The sequence below is a fragment of the Elephas maximus genome, chromosome 5 (assembly GCF_024166365.1).
Source record: "Elephas maximus indicus isolate mEleMax1 chromosome 5, mEleMax1 primary haplotype, whole genome shotgun sequence".
Taxonomy (NCBI): Eukaryota; Metazoa; Chordata; class Mammalia; order Proboscidea; family Elephantidae; genus Elephas; species Elephas maximus.
Genome location: NC_064823.1, coordinates 2,448,463 through 2,470,329, shown reverse-complemented (window position 1 = coordinate 2,470,329; position 21,867 = coordinate 2,448,463). Strand labels below are relative to the sequence as shown.

Below are 21,867 nucleotides of genomic sequence, written 5' to 3'. Positions count from 1 at the left end.
CAGCAGGGGTTCCTATTTCCTGTATGTATGCTATGCACTATATGGAGAGAGAGAGAGAGAGAGAGGGACAGTACCGAAGGTCAGCAGTTCGAACCTACCAGCGGCCCTGAGGGAAAAAGATGTGTCTCTGGGCTTCCCTAAAAATTACAGTCTTGGAAACCCTATGGAACTGTTGTACTCTGTCCTATAGGGTCACTATGAGTCAGAATCACTGATGGCAACAGGGTTTATATATACTCAGTCCACTCCTACTGTGGAAGAAAAGGCCTGGTGATCTGCTTCTGTTAAGATTCCTGCCAAGAAAGCCCTATGAAGCAGTTCTACTCTATAACACATGGGGTCACTGTGAGTTGGAATGGACTCAAAAGCAACTGCTTTGGTTTTGGTTTCTTCCTGACAGTACCGTTAATAAGAATTGCTAACAGTTATTGTTCTCACCATACTTTAAGAGTTTTACGTTATTTATTTCATTTAATCTTCACAACAACCCAGGTGAGGAAACTGAAAATAATTTGTCCAAGCTCACACAGGTAGCAGATGGTGGAAGCGGGATTCAAATCCAGTCCTCTCTCTCTCTCAGTCTGTAATTTTAACCAAAACACTGAAAATAGAGCATGAACATAATATTGAATCACAAGCCCCTTTGCCCCTTAGATGTTGGATCATGAAGCTTTTAATACTTATATTTTGTAGTAAGTCTTGAATATGAATTCGGTGTAGTCACAATTTAAATTTTATTGCAAAGAATAAAAGATTTAATTCACCTGTGAGTCTCAGGCCCCTGTTAAAAAGTCTCAGGATAAAGGATAGATAGCTGTCTGGGCACAGTGATTATTGGCTCGACATCAAAATCATTGAACATTTTTCACGTTACGTTAGTAATGAGTTAATCATTTCTAGACCGTTGCTGCTGTCACATCCTGGAGAGTGTTTAATTTCTAAGAAAAGAGACAAATTTGAGGTACTTTGTAACACTATTATCTCCTTAATTTCTCTTTCTTTGGTCTTTCCAACTTCTGTTATTCAATGTGGTTCTGTGGGCCATAATAAAAATACTTGATGTGCTCAGCAAGGATTTTTGAAGGATTCATTAAAAGAAATTGAAAACTAAAAATTTAAGAATTAGGATTTTTGCTAGATTTACCACCATCTTCTCGATCAGTCGGTACTCAAACCTTCGGGACATTTTTGACTCTTTATCTTTGGCTCCTACATTCACTGCCTCCATAAATTAAACTCTATCTCTATAAAATCTCTAGAAGAGGTCCCTTGCTCTTTGGTCCCGCTGCCATTTCTCTAGTTCAGATTCTCACTGTTTTAAAAACTGTTGCCCAGTGTTGCCTAACTGGTTGTCCCTCCTCCAGAGGCACCCATATCTATACATATTGTAGTTTCATCCTCAGATAGCTCATTCAAAAGCCTTCAATGAGCCTTCATTACCTACAAAATCAGGTTTAATTCCTGATGCTGGAATTTAAGGCCTTACCTACATCTTCAAAATTATTTGTCCCTTACTGAAAAGGCAATTCAATATCATATATCAAATTTTATTTTCAAAGGTAACATTTCACCAGCTTAATAAAGTATGTTATTGTTCTGTGATAATAACATAAAAGAAGAAAGAATGATCTGAAAATTAGTCCAGAAGTTTGGGGAGCCAAACATTATGTTTAGAAACATAAGGTGAGGAGTCCAGGAAGGTAATGCTAAAACAGTAGAGCTGTGAATTATTTTGGCATATCAGAGTTAAAGATAGATTTGAGGAGATGACCTAACCAAGAAGGAATCAGAAAGCCAGAAAAACATTAAAAGCAGGAAAAGTTATGTTAGTGAATGAAACAAAGCAGCGTCCTGTTGGAAGTATGTTTTGTGATAAAAATGACTGCTTCATTAATGGCATACTGTTATGTACAAGGTCCTATAAATAATTGACCCGAACGTATTATCTATATTTTACTTATGAGACTCCTCAATTTGCCCAAGATTATGAATTCTAAGTGGATTGAAGCTGCGTTTCCAGCTGGCAATTGGATCCACAGAATTGCTAACTCCCTTAAATTAAATTTAGGATGACGCTTAAACAGATCAACTGTAGCAATGAAAAAACTATTGACAGACTATACCTCAATGTAGGCTGAACCTATAGGCTGACGATTATTTGAAGAAGTACAAATGGTAACCTGGTGCCAAGAAAACAGTAAGTATGGACAAGAGTGGTATTTTAATGATTGCTATATAATTAGTATCAGATGAAAATCTGGAACATTTGAATAGCATCATTCATAGAGGAAGTTATCCTGATACATCCTTACTCATTAACATCTCTTGACCAACAGGTTAGAAAAGCCAGAAACAAAATCATCACCATGGAAAATGACAGGCAGTCTCTCAATGCTGACATAGAAAGGATATTGATAGGAATAAAAATTGTGGGCATTCAACTTTTGGTAGATAACGTGATCTCTCAAAAAATAAGCAAAGATTGAAATCCAAATTAAAATTGCTATAAATTAATAGAATAATCTTGACATATAAGTAAAAACCAACACCAAACCCAGTGCCGTCGAGTCGATTCCAACTCATAGCGACCCTGTAGGACAGAGTAGAACTGCCCCATAGAGTTTCCAAGGAGCGCCTGGCGGGTTTGAACTGCTGACTCTTTGGTTAGCAGCCGTAGCACTTAACCACTACGCGACCAGGGTTTCCATATAAGTAAAAGCTTGGTGGTTTTAGAGAAATCCAGGTTTTAATCTAAACAAGCTATCGGAAGATCTGAATAATGCCAAAAACCTTAAGTAAAAGAACTAATTTGAGTAAAATACAGTGTCGTTTTTAGTAAACCTAATGTCTAAAAGGGAATCCTGGTGGTGTAGTGGTCAAGAGCTATGGCTGCTAACCAAAAGGTTGGCAGTTGAAATCCGCCAGACGCTCCTTGGAAACCCCCTATGGGGCACTTCTACTCTGTCCTTTAGGGTCGCTATGAGTTGGAATCGACTCTACAGCAACAGGTTCGTTTTTTTTTTTTAACGTCTAAAAGAAAAATGTGACAAATCGGGATTGGAGGAAGGCTCATTAACAACCTGCAATGTGCAGATGACAAAACCTTGCTTGCTGAAAGTGAAGAGGACTTGAAGCACTTACCGATGAAGATAAAATGTACAGCCATCAGTATGGATTGCATCTCAACATAAAGAAAACAAAAATCCTCACAACTGAACCAATAAGCAACGTCATGATAAATGGAGAAAATATTGAAGTTGTCAAGTGTTTCACTTTATAATCAACACCCACAGAAGCAGCAGTTAAGAAACCAAATGACATATTGCAGTAGGCAAACCTGCTGCAAAAGACCTCTTTAAAGTGTTAAAAAGCAAAGATGTCACTTTGAGGACTAAGATGCACCATGGTATTTTCAGTTGTTTCATATGCATGCAAAAGCTGGACAATGAATAAAGGAGACTGAAGAAGAATGATGCCTTTGAATTATGGTATTGGCAAAGAATATTGAATATATCACAGACTGCCAGAAGAACGAACTGCTCTGTCCTAGAAGAAGTACAGCCAGAATGCTCCTTAGAAGGGAGGATGGCAAGACTTCCTCTCATGTACTTTTGGACATGTTATCAGGAGGAATCAGTCCCTGGAGAAAGACATTATGCTTGGTAAAGTAGAGGGTCAATGAAGAAGCAGAAGGTTCTCAATGAGATGCACTGACACATTGGCTGCAGTGGTGGGCTCAGACATAGCAACAGTTGAGAAGATAGTGCAGGACCGTGCAGTGTTTCTGTTGTACGTAGGGTTACTATGAGTGGGAACCAACTCGATGGCACCTAACATCGACGACAACAACAACGTCTAAAAATGTACAAATTCTTGAAATAATATAAAATGGATATATTTTAAGTGAAAGATCAGTGAGTGCTCATGAAATGTAAAAACTTTCCATAAAACTTGATATTTTTTTCATTTCCAACATAAAGATATTTAGTAATGTTTTCTCAAATGTAATCAAGAACAGCACCACCTAGCACCTAGAAGCTGCTTTGTTAATGTAACTGATACTGATAAGAACACATCAGTGTAGAAAGAGTAGTCATACTTCTTAGAAAAATTGCAGAAGGCCTGCTTAAATACATAGGATAAAAGACTGATACACTTTATTTTTCTTGTCCTAACTGCCTCCAATTTTATTGCCTCCAATTTCATACTTTTGCTTCCTTACATTTGTATTTTCCTATTTTTTTTTATGCTAAAATGCTCTGTAGCTATTTTCACATGAATGTAGCTGAGACCTGGGCTCTGTTTCCTCCCATAACAGGTTCTTCCACAGGCCGAGATGAGGCAGTTGCCTCTGGAATGAAGGAGGCAGGACCTGCCACCATGGCTAGTATCCCATGGGTCTCAAGATGGTTGCATCTTTCCCGTTTGCTCCATTGGACCCTAGCCTGGGTGGATCTCAGCAGACGTGATGAGGTGTTCAGGGCCAGAGAAGACAGTGCCAAGGTCATTCTTGGGCAACTTCCAATTACATCTTCCAAGAAATGCAAGGGGATATGTGGTCATTAAAAAGGATTAAAGATTACAAAATCTTAAAACTTGATTATGATTAAAATCGCTGAAGAGAAATTGAAGACCCAAAAGTGGAGCTGAAGAATTCTCTGAGTATATAGTGTAACAGTCAAAGATATGTAAAGTGTAAAAACAAATTAAGAAACGTGGAACATAGAGAAGTCCTAATATCAACCTAGTAGGAGTTCCTGGAGGAAAGAAGAGAAAATTAAAGAGCGGTAATGGAGAGAAGATTGAAGTTGCAAAGGATTTCATTTTCCTTGGATCCACAATCAGTGCCCATGGAAGCAGCAGTCGAGAAATCAAACGACACATTGCAGTAGGCAAATCTGCTGCAAAAGATCTCTTTAAAATGTTAAGAAAACAAAGATGTCACTTTAAGGACTAAGGTGTACCTGACCCAAGCCATGGTGTTTTCAGTCACCTCATATGCATGCAAAAGCTGGACAATAAATAAGGAGGACTGAAGAAGAATTGCCATCTTTGAATTATGGCGTTGGTGAAGAATATTGAATATACAACAGACTGCCAGAAGAAAGAACAAATCTGTCTTGGAAGAAGTACAGCCAGAATGCTCCTTAGAAGCAAGGATGGTGAGACTTTGTTTCACATACTTTGCACATGTTATCAGGAGGAACCAGTCCCTAGAGAAGGACATTGTGCTTGGTAAAGCAGAGGGTCAGCAAAAAAGAGGAAGACCTTCAATAAGATGGGTTGACACAGTGACTGCAAAAATGGGCTCAAACATAACAATTGAGAGGATGGCACAAGACTGGGCAGTGTTTCATTCTGTGGTACATAGGGTTGCTGTGAGTTGGAACCAACTCGACAGCACCTAACAACAACAGCAACAATATTCAGAGTAATAGTAGGAAAAAGTGTCCCAAAATGTAAGCAAGAATTGAGTCCTCAGATTAAAACGATCCACTGAATGTCCAGCAGGATAAATTCTTTAAAACCTGCTCTTCCACGTCTGAAAAAATCTTCAGAATGTCAAGGATAAAGAGAATTCCTAAAAGTTACCAGAAAAGAAAGAAATTTTTAATTCTTCATGTTACCCTGGAATATGGTATTGCAGATTTCATCTTAAAAGTTCAAACTTAAAATCTGTAATATACTTGTCTTCTTCTAAAAAAGAGTGAAAAGGACACATAAACAGTTCATCTTTGCATATTCTCTATACCTTGGTAAAAAAAAAAAAAAGGATTCAATTCGTACTGAGGTAAATGTGTGAAGATTTGGCACATAAGGATAATGCAGCAGCAATATTAAGTTAAGGTTTTCATAATATTTGACTGAAGGTTAAGAAGTATCTCTGTTTCACCTATTATTATTGCTTAAAATATGTCAAATAAAACACAATAGAAGAACAATAATAATAGTGGGAAATTTTAATATAGCCCTGTAAAACACTGATGGATCAAGCAGGCAAAAATCAGTAAGGATTCAGCAGAAGATTTGAACAACCGAAATACAAAGCCTTTTATCCAGTAAATAGAATAACAAAAGCAACATTTGTAAAAATAGATGAACACGAGGAGATGGCCCAAGATAGCAGCTTAGTCAGATATACCACACTGTCCCGCTAGAGCAAAGACCTGAAAAACCAAGTGAAGCATATAGATGACAGTTCTGTAACACTGAGTGTCAAATAGAAGGATAGCAAATTCGATCGAACACCAAATGGAAAAAGAAACTGAATGAGCACAATAAACAAGGAGAGATACAGAGCAGAGGTGTCCTGCCAGCCAGCCTGGCACAGCATGGCCATCTTGAGACAAAGCCAGCAGCGATCCTGGGTGAGGAACACAGGAAGGCAACTTCACAGAATTCCCAGTAGGAGACAGAGAAATCCTGTAGACATTCCTAGAATGAAGTATGGTGAGCAGAACATAAACTGGGTCTAAGGGTGGAAAGTACAGGAGGGAGGGCAAGAGCTCCAGGAATCCTGGCGTCCACAGAGCAGAGAGGGAGCTGGGATCCAGAGACGGGACCACTCACCAGAGTTGGTCCCTAACCATTAGAGTGGGTGGTGCACAAGTAGTAATAGATTCATACAGTGTCAGCAGGAGGTCCCCTACCTGATCACACAATGGGCAGCCTGCCCCCGTGGACAGGTCCCAATTTTTGGCTGCATCCAATGGGAAGTGCCCAGGTAGCCACACCTGGTGACCAGAGGAACACATCCCCCCTCCCTCTGCCCTACTGGAAATTGGTGGTAAAACACCCCCACTTCTGCTGCCCTGCCAGTCTGGGGAATGCAGTATGAGCCCCCCTTTTCCTCACCAAACCCATCTGCCAGACCCCATATCCTGTTAACTCGGCAAGAGACAGTAAGCGCTCCCACACCGCCAATTGCACACCACATCCACCTGCCTCATGCCTCACCCCTAGGCAAGTAGCAGAGAAAGCCCCATGATCCTGGTTGCCCACCTACCTGGTGAGCAGCAGGGAATGCCTTGTGCTCCTGGTCACCTGCCACATACCACGCCTGTTGCCCTGCCCACTGGCAAGCAGCAGAGAGCTCCTTGGACTCCCTGTCGCCTGCCATACCCTCTGGCCCTCACCCTGTCTACACGGTGAGCAGCAGAGGGGACCCCGAACTCCTCGTTGCCAACGACACCACCCACTACCACCCCTCATACACCCAGTGAGAGGCAGAGAGTGCTCCCACCTCCTGTTCACCTGCGACAGCCACCTGGCACGTAGCTCTGCCCACCCAGTGAGTGCCATTGCACACTCCGGCACTGTTGGACCAATGGTAGGCAGTGGACTGAGCCCGCCTAGCCCACCTTCAGCTGCCCAGCATGCCCAGTGAACAGCAACACAGGCTTGCCCTGCCTGCTGGTGCCCTGCCCACTTGGAGGTAAGTGATTAGTGCTCCTGTTCTGACCAACAAGTGATCAGCAGAGCAGGCCTGCCCCACTCGCCCTGATATGTCAAAACAAAACAAGACAAAAATCAGGACAAGACAAACATGAATCAATTAATACATAAATTTAAAAAAGCACCTTAATGCCTCGGAGATAGCAAACAATAACAAATCATATGAAAAAACAGTAAGATAGCTCAAAAAAGTGACCAAAATAAAGGGCAAAAAACCTTCCTGAGGAAGAAATGGTAATAAACTACCTGATAAGGAATTTAAAAGATTTGTAGACAGAATTCCCAAAGAGATCAAGGAAAACAGACAAAACCCTAGAAAATTTTAGGAAAACAATACAAGAACAAAATGACAAAAATATACAATTAGCAGCCATATGAAAGAACCGGAAAACCCTAAGGTTAACAATAAAATATCGAAATAGGTAACCCAATGGATGGACATAAAAGTAGAATTGAATCAATGGAAGAAAGAATCAGCAAAATAGTGGAGAAATCCCTTAATACTAATCTGTTTGAGGAACAATCAGAAAAAAGAATGAAGAAAAATGAATAAAGCCTAAGAGTTATGTGGGACACTATCAAGAGGAAGAATTTATACGTAATTAGAATTCCAGAAGAGGAGGAGCAGAAAAAAGCACACACAGAACTTTTGAAGATTTATTGACAGAAATTTCCCTTGTATCGTGAAAGACAAGGTTTCCTTCCAAGAAGCTCAGTGAAACCTATATAGGATAGAGCCCAAAAGAAAGTCACCAAAACGTATCATAATCAAACTTTCCAAAACCAAAGACAAAAGAAGAATCCTGAGAGCAGCTAGTAAAAAGTGAAATATCACCTATATAAAGGGACACCAATAAGACTAAGCACTGATTTCTTGGCAGAAGCCATGCAGGCAAAAAGACAATGGAATGACATATGTAAAACTCTGAAAAAAAAAAAAAAAGAATTGCCAATGAAGAATCATACACAAAAACTTTGCTTTTGAAATACAAAGGTGAAACTAGGACATTTCCAGATAAACAGAAATTAAGGGAAAATGTAGAAACCAGACAAACCTTACAAGATATATTAAAGGGAGTCAGTCTTTGGACAGTGAACCAAAAACATCAGACAACAGCCTGAGATCAAGACACACAACAGCATCACCTAGATACCAACCCAGATAAAGAATTCTGAAAATAAAATAAATCTGCAAAACTGAAAACGGGGAACCAGAAATATCAATCTGTAAATGACAACAAATTCAAAATGAAAAGGGGAAATAAATGGTGTAGTTGTAGAACTTCTATGTGGAGAGCAAGTAAAGGTGATATCAAGATATAAGAAGCTGTTTTAGACTTAGGATGATAAAGGCAAATATCAGAATAACCACAAAGAAAATTAATAAATCTACTCACCAGAATAAAAAAGAAGAAAATCAAAGACTCAGTAAACATAAAATCAACAAGAACAAAGGAAATGAAAAGAAAATCCATGAACAAGAAGAATTCAGCAGAGAAAATTAAGAGGAACAAAGAAACTGTTAGCACCACAAAGAAGCCTAACTAAATGGCAGCAGTAAATTCACACCTGTCCGTCAGCACACTCAATGTAAATGGTTTAAATGCACGAAACAAGAGGCAAAGAGTGGCAGAGTAGATAATAAAACATGACCTATTAATGTGTTGCCTACAAATACACAAAGAAATAGGTTAAAAATCAAAGGATGGGAAAAAATATATCAAGCAAAAAGTAACCAAGAGAGAGCAGGAATGGTAATAATAATCTCTGATAAAGTAAACTTTAAGTAAAAATCCATTATAAAAGACAAAGAAAGATGTTATGTAATGATTAAAAGGTCAATTAATCAAGAGGGAACAACCAAAATAAGTTGTGCACCCAATGACAGAGCTCCAAAATACGTAAACTCTAACAGAATTGGAAAGAGAAATAGACAGTTCTACAATAATAGTAGGGGTCTTTAACACACCACTTTCAATGAAGGACAAAACAACTAGAAAGAAAATAAAGATACAGAAAATCTAAATAACACAGTCAGCCAACTTGACCTCAAGAACATATACAGAACACACCGCCCAATAGCAGCATAGTATACACTCTTCTCTAGCACACATGGATTATTCTCTAGAATAGACCATATCTTAGGCCACAAAGCAAGCCTTAATAAATCAAAGAACATCAACATAATACAAAGCATCTTCTCTGACCATAACACTACAAAACTAGAAATCGATAACAAAAAGCAAGGGAAAAATTAAATACATGGAAACTGAATAACACCTTACTTAAAAAACTATTGGATTCTAGAAGAAATTAAAAATAAATTTAAAAATTCTTAGAATAAAATAAGAATGAAAACACAGCATACCAAGACCTTTGGGATACAGCAAAAGCAGTGCTCAGAGGAATATTTATAGAAATAAATGCACATATCAAAAAAGATGGTTCAAAATAAATAACTTAACCCTTTAACTATAACAAATAGAAAAGGAGCAATAAAAGAAGTCCACAGTCACCAAAAGAAAGGAAATAACAAAGATCAGAGCAGAAATAAATGAAATAGAAAAACAGTAGAATCAACAAGACTAGAAGTTGGTTCTTTGAGAGGATCAATAAAGTTGACAAACCACTGGCCAAACTGAAAAATGAAAAAAACGCGAATAACCAAAATAAAACGGGCGACATTATAACAGAACCAGGTGAGATAAAAAGGATCATAAGAGAATACTGTGAAAAAGTGTAGCCACGAATTTCAAAACCTAAAAGAAATGGGCGAATTTCTAGAAACTCACAACCTACCTAAACTAACACAAACAGAGGCAGGAAACCTAAATAGACCCATAACAAAAGAAGAAATTGAAGATATCATTCAAAAAAAAAAAAAAGCCTCAGCCCAGATCGCTTCACTGGAGAGTCCTACCAAACATTCAGAGAAGAGTTGACACCAGTTCTACTCAGGCTATTCCTGAACATAGAAAAGGAAGGAATACTCCCTATTTCATTCTTTAAAGCCAGCATAACACTAATACCAAAGCCAGGTAAGGATGCCACCAAAAAAAAATTTAGGCAACAGAATTCAACAGCATATCAAAAAAATAATATATCACAACCAGGTGGGATTCATACCAGTAGTGCAAGAGTGGTTCAACATTAGAAAATAAATCAGAATAATTCATCGCATAAATAAAAAAAGGAAAAGAATCACATGACCATCTCAATCAATACAGAAAAGGCAGTTGATAAAATCCAACACATCTTCCTGATAAAAACTCTCAGAAAATAGGGATAGAAGGGAAATTCTTCAATATAATTAAGGGCATATGTGCAAAACATACAACCAACATTATTCTCAATGACTGAAAGCATTCTCCTTGAGAACAGAAATGAGACAAGGATGCCCGTTATCACCACTTTTATTCAATATTTTACTGGAAGTCCTAGCCACAGCAAGAAGACAAGAAAGAGAAATAAAGGGCATCCAAATTGGTAAGGAAGAAGCAAAACTATCCCTATGTGCAGAGGACATGATCCATTACGTAGAAAACTCCAGAGATTCCACAAGAAAGTTACTGGAACTAATAAAAGCGTTCAGCTAAGTGGCAGGGTACAAGATCAACATAGAAAAATCAGTGGGGTTCCTCTACACTAACAAGAACTCCAAAAAGAAAATCAAGAAAACAATACTATTTACAATAGCTCCCCAAAGTATATAATACTAGGAATAAATCTACCCAGAGATGTAAAAGATTTATACAAGAAAAATGACAAATTAGTACTGGAAGAAACAAAAAGAGATCTACATAAATGGGAAAACAATGTATGTTCATGGATTGGAAAACATAATTTTGTGAAAATATCAATACTACCCAAAGTGATTTATAGATATAATGCAATCCCAATCCAAATCCCAACAACATTCTTTAACGAAATGTAAAAACTAATCTCCAACTTTATATGGGAAGAGGCGCTAGATAGCTAAAGCATTATGGAAGAACAAAGTAGGAGGCCTCACACTTCCTGATCTCAGAACTTACTATATAGCCACGATAGTCAAAACAGCCTGGTACTGGTACAATGACAGACACATAGAACAATGGAATAGAATTGAGAACTCAGAAGTAAATCCATCCGTCTCTGCACAGCTAATCTTTGACAAAGTGTGGAAGTCCATTCGATGGGGAAGAGAAAGTCCCTTTAACAAATGGTGCTGACAAAACTGGAAATCCATTGCAGGAAAATGAAACAAGGGCCATACCTTACAGTATACACAAAATTTAACTCAAAATGGATCAAAGACTTAAGCCTTAAACCTAAAACTATAAAGTTCCTGAAGATAACATAGGGACAAAGCCAGGGGCCCTAATCTATGCTACAAATACACTATCAAACATAACTGAAAATGCACAAACGAGAGAAGATAGACTAGATAACTGGGACCTCCTAAAAATTAAATACTTATGCTCATCAAAAGACTTTACCAGAAGATTAAAAAGAGAACCTACACACTGGGAAAAAATTTTTGGCAACGACATATCTGACAAGGGTGTAATCTCTAAACCATACAGGAAACTTCAATACCTCATCAACAAAAAGAAAACAATCTAATCAAAAAAAGGGGAGAGGACATGAACAGATAGGACTTTCATGAGGCTAACAAACACATGAAGAGATGCTCACAATCATTAGCCATTAAAAAAAGAGAGATGCAAATCGAAGTACAATGAGATACCATCTCACCCCTGCAAAAATGGCACTGATCAAAAAACAGAAAACAAATGCCGGTGAGGTTATGGGGAGATTGTAACTTTTATACACTGCTGGTGGAAGTGTAAAATGGTACAACCATTATGGCAAACGGTATGGTGATTCCTCCAAAAGCTAGAAATAGAAATACCGTATGATCCAGCAATTCCACTCCTACGTGTATATCATAGAGAAGTAAGAGCAGTGACAAAAATGTGTGCCCATGTTCATTGCAGCATTATTCACAATAGCAAAAAGATGGAAATAACCTAAGTGTCCATCGATGGATAAATGGATAAACAAACTATGGTACATACAAAAAAAGGAATACTATGCAATGATAAAGAATAATGATGTATTGGCAAAATATAACATGGATGAATCTGGAGAACATTATGCTGAGTGAAATCAGTCAATCCCAAAAGGACAAATATTGTATGACACCACTTTTATAAAAAGTCAAGAATAGGTTTATGCACAGAAAGCAACATTCTTTGCTACAAGAGAGGGAGGGAGAATCACTAGATAGTAGACGTGTTAATTATGGTGGCAGGAAAGGCAATACACAGTATGAGGGAAATCAGCACAACGTGACCAAGGCAAATGAAGACACTGAGAGGTACACAAGAATAAAGGACAACTACGGTAAATGCTATAACATCTGCAATTCTTCACAACAGTAGTAACAATCAAAAATATACAAGTGGTTACATAGGCAGATATGTATGCTGTATATGTGTGGGAGGGCATATGGGAGTCCGTGTGTGCATATATAGGTATAGCTGTGGCCATTTGTATATACATATTTGTATGTGCTGCATATATACTCACATATATAATAGAGCACATAGGGGGCACAGTTATGGAAACTTTTTAGACATATCCAAACACCTCGTGGGACTGAATTACTAGGCTTGAAGGCTAAGGACCATAGTCTCGGGGGATATCTAGGCCAACTAGCATAACATAGTTTATAAAGATAATGCTCTACATCCCAGTTTGGTGAGTAGCATCTGGGGTCTTAAAAGCATGTGAGCGACAATCTAAGATACAACCTTTAGCCTCTTCCCATCTAGAGGAAAGGAGAGTGAATGAAACCAAAGACCCAGGGAAGCAATTAGTCCAGAGGGCTAAAGGCCCACACAAACCACGGCCTGAGACCAGAAGAACTAGATGGTGCCTGGCTACCACTAATGACCTCTCTAACCAGGGACACAACAGAATGTCCTGGTCAGAATGGGAGAAAAATGTAGAATACAACTCAAATTCATAAAAAAGATCAGACTTACTAGACTGATAGAGACTATAGGAACCCTTGAGATTATCACCCTAAGACATCCTTTTAACCTGGAACTGAAGCCAATCCCAGAGGTCACCTTTCAGCCAAATAATAGATTGGCCTATAAAATAAACAGTAACAGCCACGAGGAATGTGCTTCTTGAAACAGTCAATTCCACAAGACCAAACAGGCAATATTTGCCTAAAAGAAAAGATGAGAAGAAGCAGGGAAACTGGAGGGATGGAAACAGGGAAGGCAGGGTGGAAATGGGGAGAGTGCTGACACACTGAGGGGAGAGCAACCAATGTCATGGAACACTTTGTGTATGAATTGTTGAATAGGAAACTAATTGCTGTGTAAACTTTCACCTAAAACAAAATAAAATGTTCAAAATAAAACGAATGATTCAAATCTTAAAGAGAGCATACAGAGACTACATTCTTTTCAAATTCATATGGGACAAAAGAATTCTCAAATCTTATTACATTGATAAAGTTCTTTAACATTAAAAAATGTAATTAGAAATCAACAATAATAGATGACAAAATCTAATATATTTGGGACAAAAACACACTCCTAAATCATCTATAGATTTTAACAAGGAATAAGATAAATTATGAAATCTTTAGAACTGAATGACTATCAGCATACACACATATCAAGATATTTGGTAATCAGCTTAAGGGGCACTTAAGGGTAATTGTATAGTTTTTACCTCATTCATTAAAAAGACAGGAAGATACTATTGCACGGCCAGTCAGGCTTGCTTAAATTTGTAGTTTCTATTTCTTTAAATGTCTTATCTAAATGGATAGAAGTATATGCCAATTCACACAAAATCTATCCACGACAGTAGCAAGTTTCTTAACTTTTTGCTACTTATTGAGATATGTCAGAACTTCAATATCTAAGTCAATAAAATATATTTCTTAATTTTTAAAAACGTCTCTGCCTTTACTATTTTTAAAATAAAGGATAACACAAAGGGTGTAAACACCATACATACATAAATGTTCCTATTTTTTTGTTTGGCATAAGAGGTAGTTTAATACTTTCAAGTCCACTAGTCGGTTCATTGTTCTCTCCTCTTGTAGATAATCCTGTACTTCCAGTACAGCAATTTCTGAAAGATGTCATTAGAAATCAAGGTAATCTGAGTCTCCAAGGTATCACCGAGTTTCTTCATGTTATGTTTATTGTCTTCATGTTTGTTTTTCTGAAATAAAGATAAGAAACCTGGTAACGTTCAGAAATAACATAATATTCATAATGGTATTTGTTTCCCTGACAATTTTTTTATAACATTTTTCCTTATTATGTCCCTTTGCCCCTCCCCCCCATTTACAAAGAAAAGATAATTTTATATTGGTAAGGCATATAATTCATGAATTGTATTATGCACATCAAATTTAATACTGTCATGGCACTAAAATTATTGAAAGATTTCCATTGCTGTATTGTCAGATTGTCATTAAAACAGATTGTTGTAAATGATGTTCAAAATATTTAAAACATTCATTTTATATTTATAATGTACAATATCAGTAATTTTAGAAAAGATTTAGGGTAATTTAAAATGAAAACACAATAATTTATGAAAGAAAATCAGAGATTAAATATAAATGAGGACTGGAGAAATTTTCCTGTGAATCTAAGATAACGTAGGTACTACCTTTCATATTAGGTTTCAATACCTTGTAAGTCAAAGAAAAGGAAAAATAGAGGAAGCCAAAAGAATCATGACAGTGCTTTGGGAAAGAATATCTTCTTCTAGTCCCAAATTCTAAGATAAAACTGCCACATGCATCCTTATATGAAAGAGGAACATAACACCCCAAATGGTTTTGAACCTACCTCTAACACATTTAAACATTTGGCCTTTCTGCCCAGTGCACTATGATAAAAGGAAAATAACATTTCATGTAGGATGAAGCAATAGCAAATTATAGAAAAACACACAATTCTCTTGCTTATAAAGTAATAAAAAAACTTCTTATTAAGTATTTTGTTATTTGAGTTTTTACAAATTATAATTTCATTAATACTTAGATGTTTTGGAGCCCTGGTGGTACCGTGGTTAAGAGCTATGGCTGCCGAACAAAAGGCCACCAGTTCATCCACCAGCTGCTCCTTGGAAACCCTATTGGGCAATTCTACTCTGTCCCAAAGGGTCGCTATGAGTCGGAATCGACTTGACAGCAACAGGTTTGTTTTTGGTTTAGATGTTTTAGTTGCTTCTAAAATGAGTTTCTTTTATGTTTACTATAGGTGTTGAACATGAAATTATAAAGAACATGTAAATTGAAAATACAGGTGATATTAAATAAAGGTAAAAAAATAAAGGTAGGAATTATTTAATAAAGTTCATCACTGAGAAGACATACTTTTGTTTTACTACATTAACAGTTACAAGCTAGATGATAGACATACATTATTTTTATGCTTCATAAACTCCAGAAAATTTATCTTACGTGAAAAGAGGCTTTATGATAATTGTACTATAACTCGTTAAGGAACAAATTCAGCATGAAAGTTTTTTAAAAGACTTAAAGGAATGAACATTAAGGAAAACGGCAACAAATAAAAGTACTAGCTATGATGGTTCTAGTTAACAACGGTGACTTTTATCTTTCCATGACCATTTGAATCTTAATTTAAGTGAGCATATACTTTGAAAATGTATACTTTATGAAGGCCAAAAAAATTCAAATAAAATATCCAAACTTTTAGCTCAAGGTGGTGCACAGCTGAACCCCCACTTAAATGACAGTAAATGCATAGAAAAGGTATAACCCCAAACAATGTAAATAATGTGAGGGGGGCTATCAGCTGAGGAGAACATTAATCAAATTTATGAAAGATCTAAATCTGATGGATGGGTGGTGATTGACAAAGGATAAGGAATCTGCAGCCCAGACACCTGGGGCAGGGACAACAATGGAGATGGCAGCTTTGATTGAAGATAAGAGTGAGAACTGGGGCTAAAAACCAGAGAATTAAATAACACTCTGAAAGGACGTGCGTACTGCTCAAGCAGTCAGGACATTATGCACCAACAGAGCTTACGGTAAGGCAGACCAGGAAGAAAGCCTAGTGATCTACTTCTGAAAGCCCTATGGATCACAACAGAATATTATTCAATATACTGCTAGCAGATGAGCCCCCTAGGACTGAAGACACTCAAAATACACACTGAGCACAACGATGGACTGGGGCATACCAATAATGAAGATGGCACAGGACCAGGGAAGGTTCCATTTTGTTACACAGGCAGTCACCGTGAGTCAGCGCAAACTTAACAGCAACTAACAACAAAGATACACTCCCACTACCAAAAAAAAAAAAAAAAAAAAGTTGCCAGTTGAGTCGATTCTGACTCATGGTGACTCCATACTGTGTTCCACAGGAATTTCTTTGGGAAATGGGTTGTCAGGCCTTTCTTCTGAGGTGCCTTTGGGTGGACTCAAACTGCCAAACTTTAAGTTAGTAACCAAGCACTTAACCATCTGTGCTACCCAGGGACCCCACATCTGGCTAGGATGAGTAAAAGTAAAAATACTGGTAATACCAAGTGTTAGCAAGGATGTGGGACAGCAAGAACATTTATATACAAAAAAAAAAACCAAACCTGTTGCCCTCAAGTAGATTCCGACTCATAGTGACCCTATAGTTACATATAACTCTTTGGAATTTTAAAATGGTACAGCCACTTTGAAAAAGAGTTTGGCTATTTTTTATAGAGTTAAATATATACCTACTATAAGACCACTTCCAGGTATTTACCTAAGAGAAATGAAAATGCATGTGCAAAGACTTATATATGAATGTTATTAGCAACTTTATTCACAGAAGCCCCAAACTGGAAACAACCCAAATATCCAATAACAGGTGAAAAGGTAAACACAGTGTGGTATGTTATACAATGGAATGTTACTCAGTAATTTAAAGGAATGAGCTAATGATAAACCTAGCAACATGGATGAATCACAGATGAATTCTGCTCCAGCAAAAGAAGCCATACATAAAAGGGTACATACTATGTAATCTCATTTAAATAAAATTCAAAAATGAAAAATCTCATCTACAGCAACAAAAAAGCAGATCATTGGTTCTTTGGGATAGATGAGGGTAAAATCAACTCAGAAGGGGCACTTGGCAACTCTCTGTGTTATGGTGGGATTACACAGGTTTATTAATGTGTTAAATCATCAAAATGTATAATTAAAATAGGTACAGTTTATTGTATGTAAAATTTAACTCACTGAAATTGATTAAATACAAATAATGTATATTAAATGCAAGCTAGAAGAAAAATCAAGGAATTGTCTTAGAATTTAATTACATAAAGCAAAATTTTAAGTATCAGAGAAAAGTCAACAATTAAAGAGGTTCAAATGTGTCAAACAGAAATTATGAAGTGCGAGACAGCTTAAGATGGTCACTTAATCAGACATACCATGCCATCCACCTACATCAAAGACTCAAGAAACCAAGTGAAAAAAACAACAAAAATAAATCAGGAAAATCCCTAAATATATAGAAATAAAACCACATATTTCTAAATAATGTACAGGTCATAAAAGAAATCTCAGACAAACCTTAAAATATTGTGAACTGACTCAAAATAAAAACACAACATATCAAAATTTGTGGGATGCAGCTAAGCAGTGCTTAGAGTAAAACTTAAAGGTGTAACTGCATATTTTTGAAGACAAGAAAGGTTTAAAATCAAGGATCTAAGCTTCCATATCAAGAATCTGGAAAATACAAAGCAAACTGAGCTCAAAGTAAGTATATGGATGGAAAAACTAAAGCTCTGAGTACCAATCAATGAAATAGAAAATGGACAAATGACAGTTGAAAAAACAAATCAAAGCTATTTTTCTTAAACATAATAAAATTTATAAACTTCTAGCTAGATTAATCAAGGAAAGAAAGAAAAGATAGAAATTACCAATATCAGGAACAAAAAGCATGACCTCACTATAGATACTACAGACATAAAACAAGAAGGGAATTTTATAAAAACCTTATAGCAACAAACATGACAACAAATTAACAAAATTAAGAAGAAACAAATTTTGAATAGAAATGTTCAGTAAAAAAAACAATTCATAATAAAAAATCTTCCTATGGGATGGAAAATACGGCAGTGAATATTGGTGATCATTGCACAACATGACTGATGTAATTGGCTTCATTGAATTGTGTAAATGACAAATGTTGAATTGGCAAATGTTGTGTTATCTATGTATCTATATCTATACAGACAGTTTTTTTGTTTTTTGTTTTTTTTTTACAAAAAAACCTCCACACAAAGAAAAGTTCAGGGTCAGATGGTTTTACTGATGAATTCTATCAAATGCGTTTAGGCCAATCCTCCACAAATTCATAAAATTAAGAAGGAACACTTCCAAACTCATCTATGATCTAATATTACTAGCCTGATGCCAAAAACTGACAAAGTTGGTACGAGGAAAAAAAATCAAAAACAGAAAAAAAAAAAAAGGGAATCACAAATTTTAATATAAGATGAATGATAATGAAAACACAAACATATGAAAATTTGATATCCCTCAGGAACCTCAACACAAAATCTTTAAACATAGTAGCAAATCAAATCCAATATATGAAAAGGAAAATGCAGCATAACCAAGTGAGGTTTATCCTAGGAATGCAAGGTTGGTTTAAGATCTGAAAATCAATCAGTGTTATACTCCATATTAACTGAATAAAGAAGAAAAACTTTATGACCATCTCCATAGATGAGGAGAAAAAAAAGCATTCGACAATATTCATTACCCACTCATGTTAAAAACGCTCATCAAACCAAGAAAAAAAGAGAACTTCTTCAAACTGGTAAAGGCCATCTACATAACTGAGGAGCCCTGGTGGTATAGTGGTTAAGCTATTAGTTGTTAACCGAAAGGTCGGTGGTTCCAACCCACCAGCTGCTCTTCGGGAGAAAGATGTGGCAGTCTGCTTCTGTAAAGATTCCAGCCTTGGAAACCCTATGGGGCAATTCTACTATGTCCTATATGGATGTTATGAGTCAGAGTCTACTGGATGGCAGTGGCTTTATCATTATAATTCATAGTGTAAGACTTAATGCATTCTACCAAAGGTCAGGAACAAGTTAAGTATGTCCACTCTTGCCACTTCTGTCAACATTGTACTTAATGGTCAGTGTAATAAGACACAAACAAAATAAGACAAAAACAAAAAAACCCATAAAACTCAACCAGCCAAATAAAAAGAAGTAAAATTGTTATTATTCACTAGTGACATGATCATGTAGGAATCAAAAAAAGCTACGAGAACTAACTGGTGAATTTAAAAGGATACCGAGACAGACGATCAACACACAACCATCACTTTTATTCATACATATTAGAAATGAAAAATGTGAACAAGAAATTAAAAAAAAAATTAATTTATAATAGCATCAAATATACTTAGTAATAAGTTTAATTAAAAAAAGTTGAAGAACTAAACAGTGAAATCAAAGTATTGCTAAAAGAAATGAAAGAAAACCTAAGTAAATGGTAAGATATAACATGTTTATGGATTAGAAAACTCAGTATTAAGATGGCAAGGCCCAAGCTGACCTCTAGATTTAATTCAATTCCAATCAAATCCAGCAGACATGTTTAAAGAAATGGACAAGGACGATCCGATTATAAGACTATAAAGCTAGCATAATCAACACAATATGGTATTGGCATGAGGATAGCTCTATATGGATCAATGGAACAGAATTGAGACTCCAGGAATACACACAATTATATAGTCAATTGGTTTTCAATGAAGGTGCCAAGGTAATTCAATGGGGCAAGGATAGTCTTTTCAATAAATGGTCCTTGAATAACTGAATATCCTCATGGGAAAAAAAAAAAAAAAAAAGAGCCTTGACTCTTTCCTCACAACATACAAAACAATAATTAAAGATGGAAAAAAAATTAAACGTAAGCGCTAACTCCCAAGACTATGGCCCTAAAACACCTTCCAACCTGGAACTGAAGCCATTCCCAGAGACCACCTTCCAGCCAAACAATAGACAAGCCCCTAAAATAAAGGATAACACCTGAGAGGAACCTACTCTTCAGAACAACTAATTATACAAGATCAAAAGGGCAATACTTTCTGAAAAGCAAAGGTGAGAAGGTATCGAGGGTAGAAAATCAGGAAGAAAGGAAACATGGAAATTACGGCGGGAATGGGGAGAGTGCTGACACCTTGCCGGGAGTGAAACCACGGCCATGAGACATTTTATGTACAAACTATGGAATGGGAATCTAATTTGCTCTGTGAACTTTCACCTAATGCACAATTTTTAAAAAAGACAGAAAACCCTGTAGAGTCCAGTTCTACCCCAACACATAGGGGGGCACCTGAGTGGGAATTAACTTGGCAGCAACTGAATTTTTGGCCCTATTCACTGTGAAACACCAAACAGAGCTGTCAGTGTTGTAAAAAAAAAAAAAAAAAAAAGGTAAGAGCTAAACCCGTAACATTTCTAGAATAAAATACAAGAGAAAATTTTCTGATCTTGGGTTACACCAAGATTTCTTTATTAGGTAGGACACTAAACACACAAACCACGAATGAAAAAAAAACCAATAAACTACACTACCTAAAAATTAAAATTTTGCTCATCCAGAGACACTGTTAAGAACATGAAAATGCAATCCACAGGCTGGAACTGTGTGTGTGGCGGGGAGGATATATATTTATATATATATATATATATATATATATATATATATATATATATATATATATATATATATATATATATAAAACAATAAAAAGACAATCCAATTTTTAAAATGGACACATATTTGAACAGACTCTTAAAATATATATATATATACATCAAACACAAGGAAAAAAAAGATACTCAACATCAACAGTCTTAAGGTAAACATGAATTAAAACCATAATGAGATGTCAACCACTGATCTGCTTCCTATCTCTATAGTTTTGTCTTTTCTAGAATACCATATAAATAAAATCATACAGTATATAGTCTTTTGCACCTGCTTTCTTTCACCTAGTGTAATATTTTAGATATTCATCCACATTTTTGAATCTGTTGACAAGAACAAGGCTTCAAACTCAGAATTTGCCTCCAAATTCATTTTACTTCTACAATATATGATAAAAAAAGAAAAGGAAATACTGGTTGGTGTGGGTCTGGTAGTTCTTATAAAACAAAAGTTTAGAGAATTTACCAGAAGGTTATGTGTATAAAACCGAAAGAATACACAGAAACATAAGAATTTAAAATAACGTAAGATTAGCAAATTTCTGATAATTACCTATATATTTATATAAGTTTTTATACTTACCACTTTATTATTGAAGACAATTCTTTTAATATGATGGG

The 21,867-nt window shown here is 36.3% G+C and overlaps 1 protein-coding gene across 1 annotated transcript in view; it reads right to left on the bottom strand.

The window, feature by feature from the left end:
- The window catches only part of MGAT4D (MGAT4 family member D), a 94,984-nt gene that overhangs the window by 1,286 nt on the left and 71,831 nt on the right, over positions 1–21,867 (bottom strand). The window lies entirely within an intron of this gene.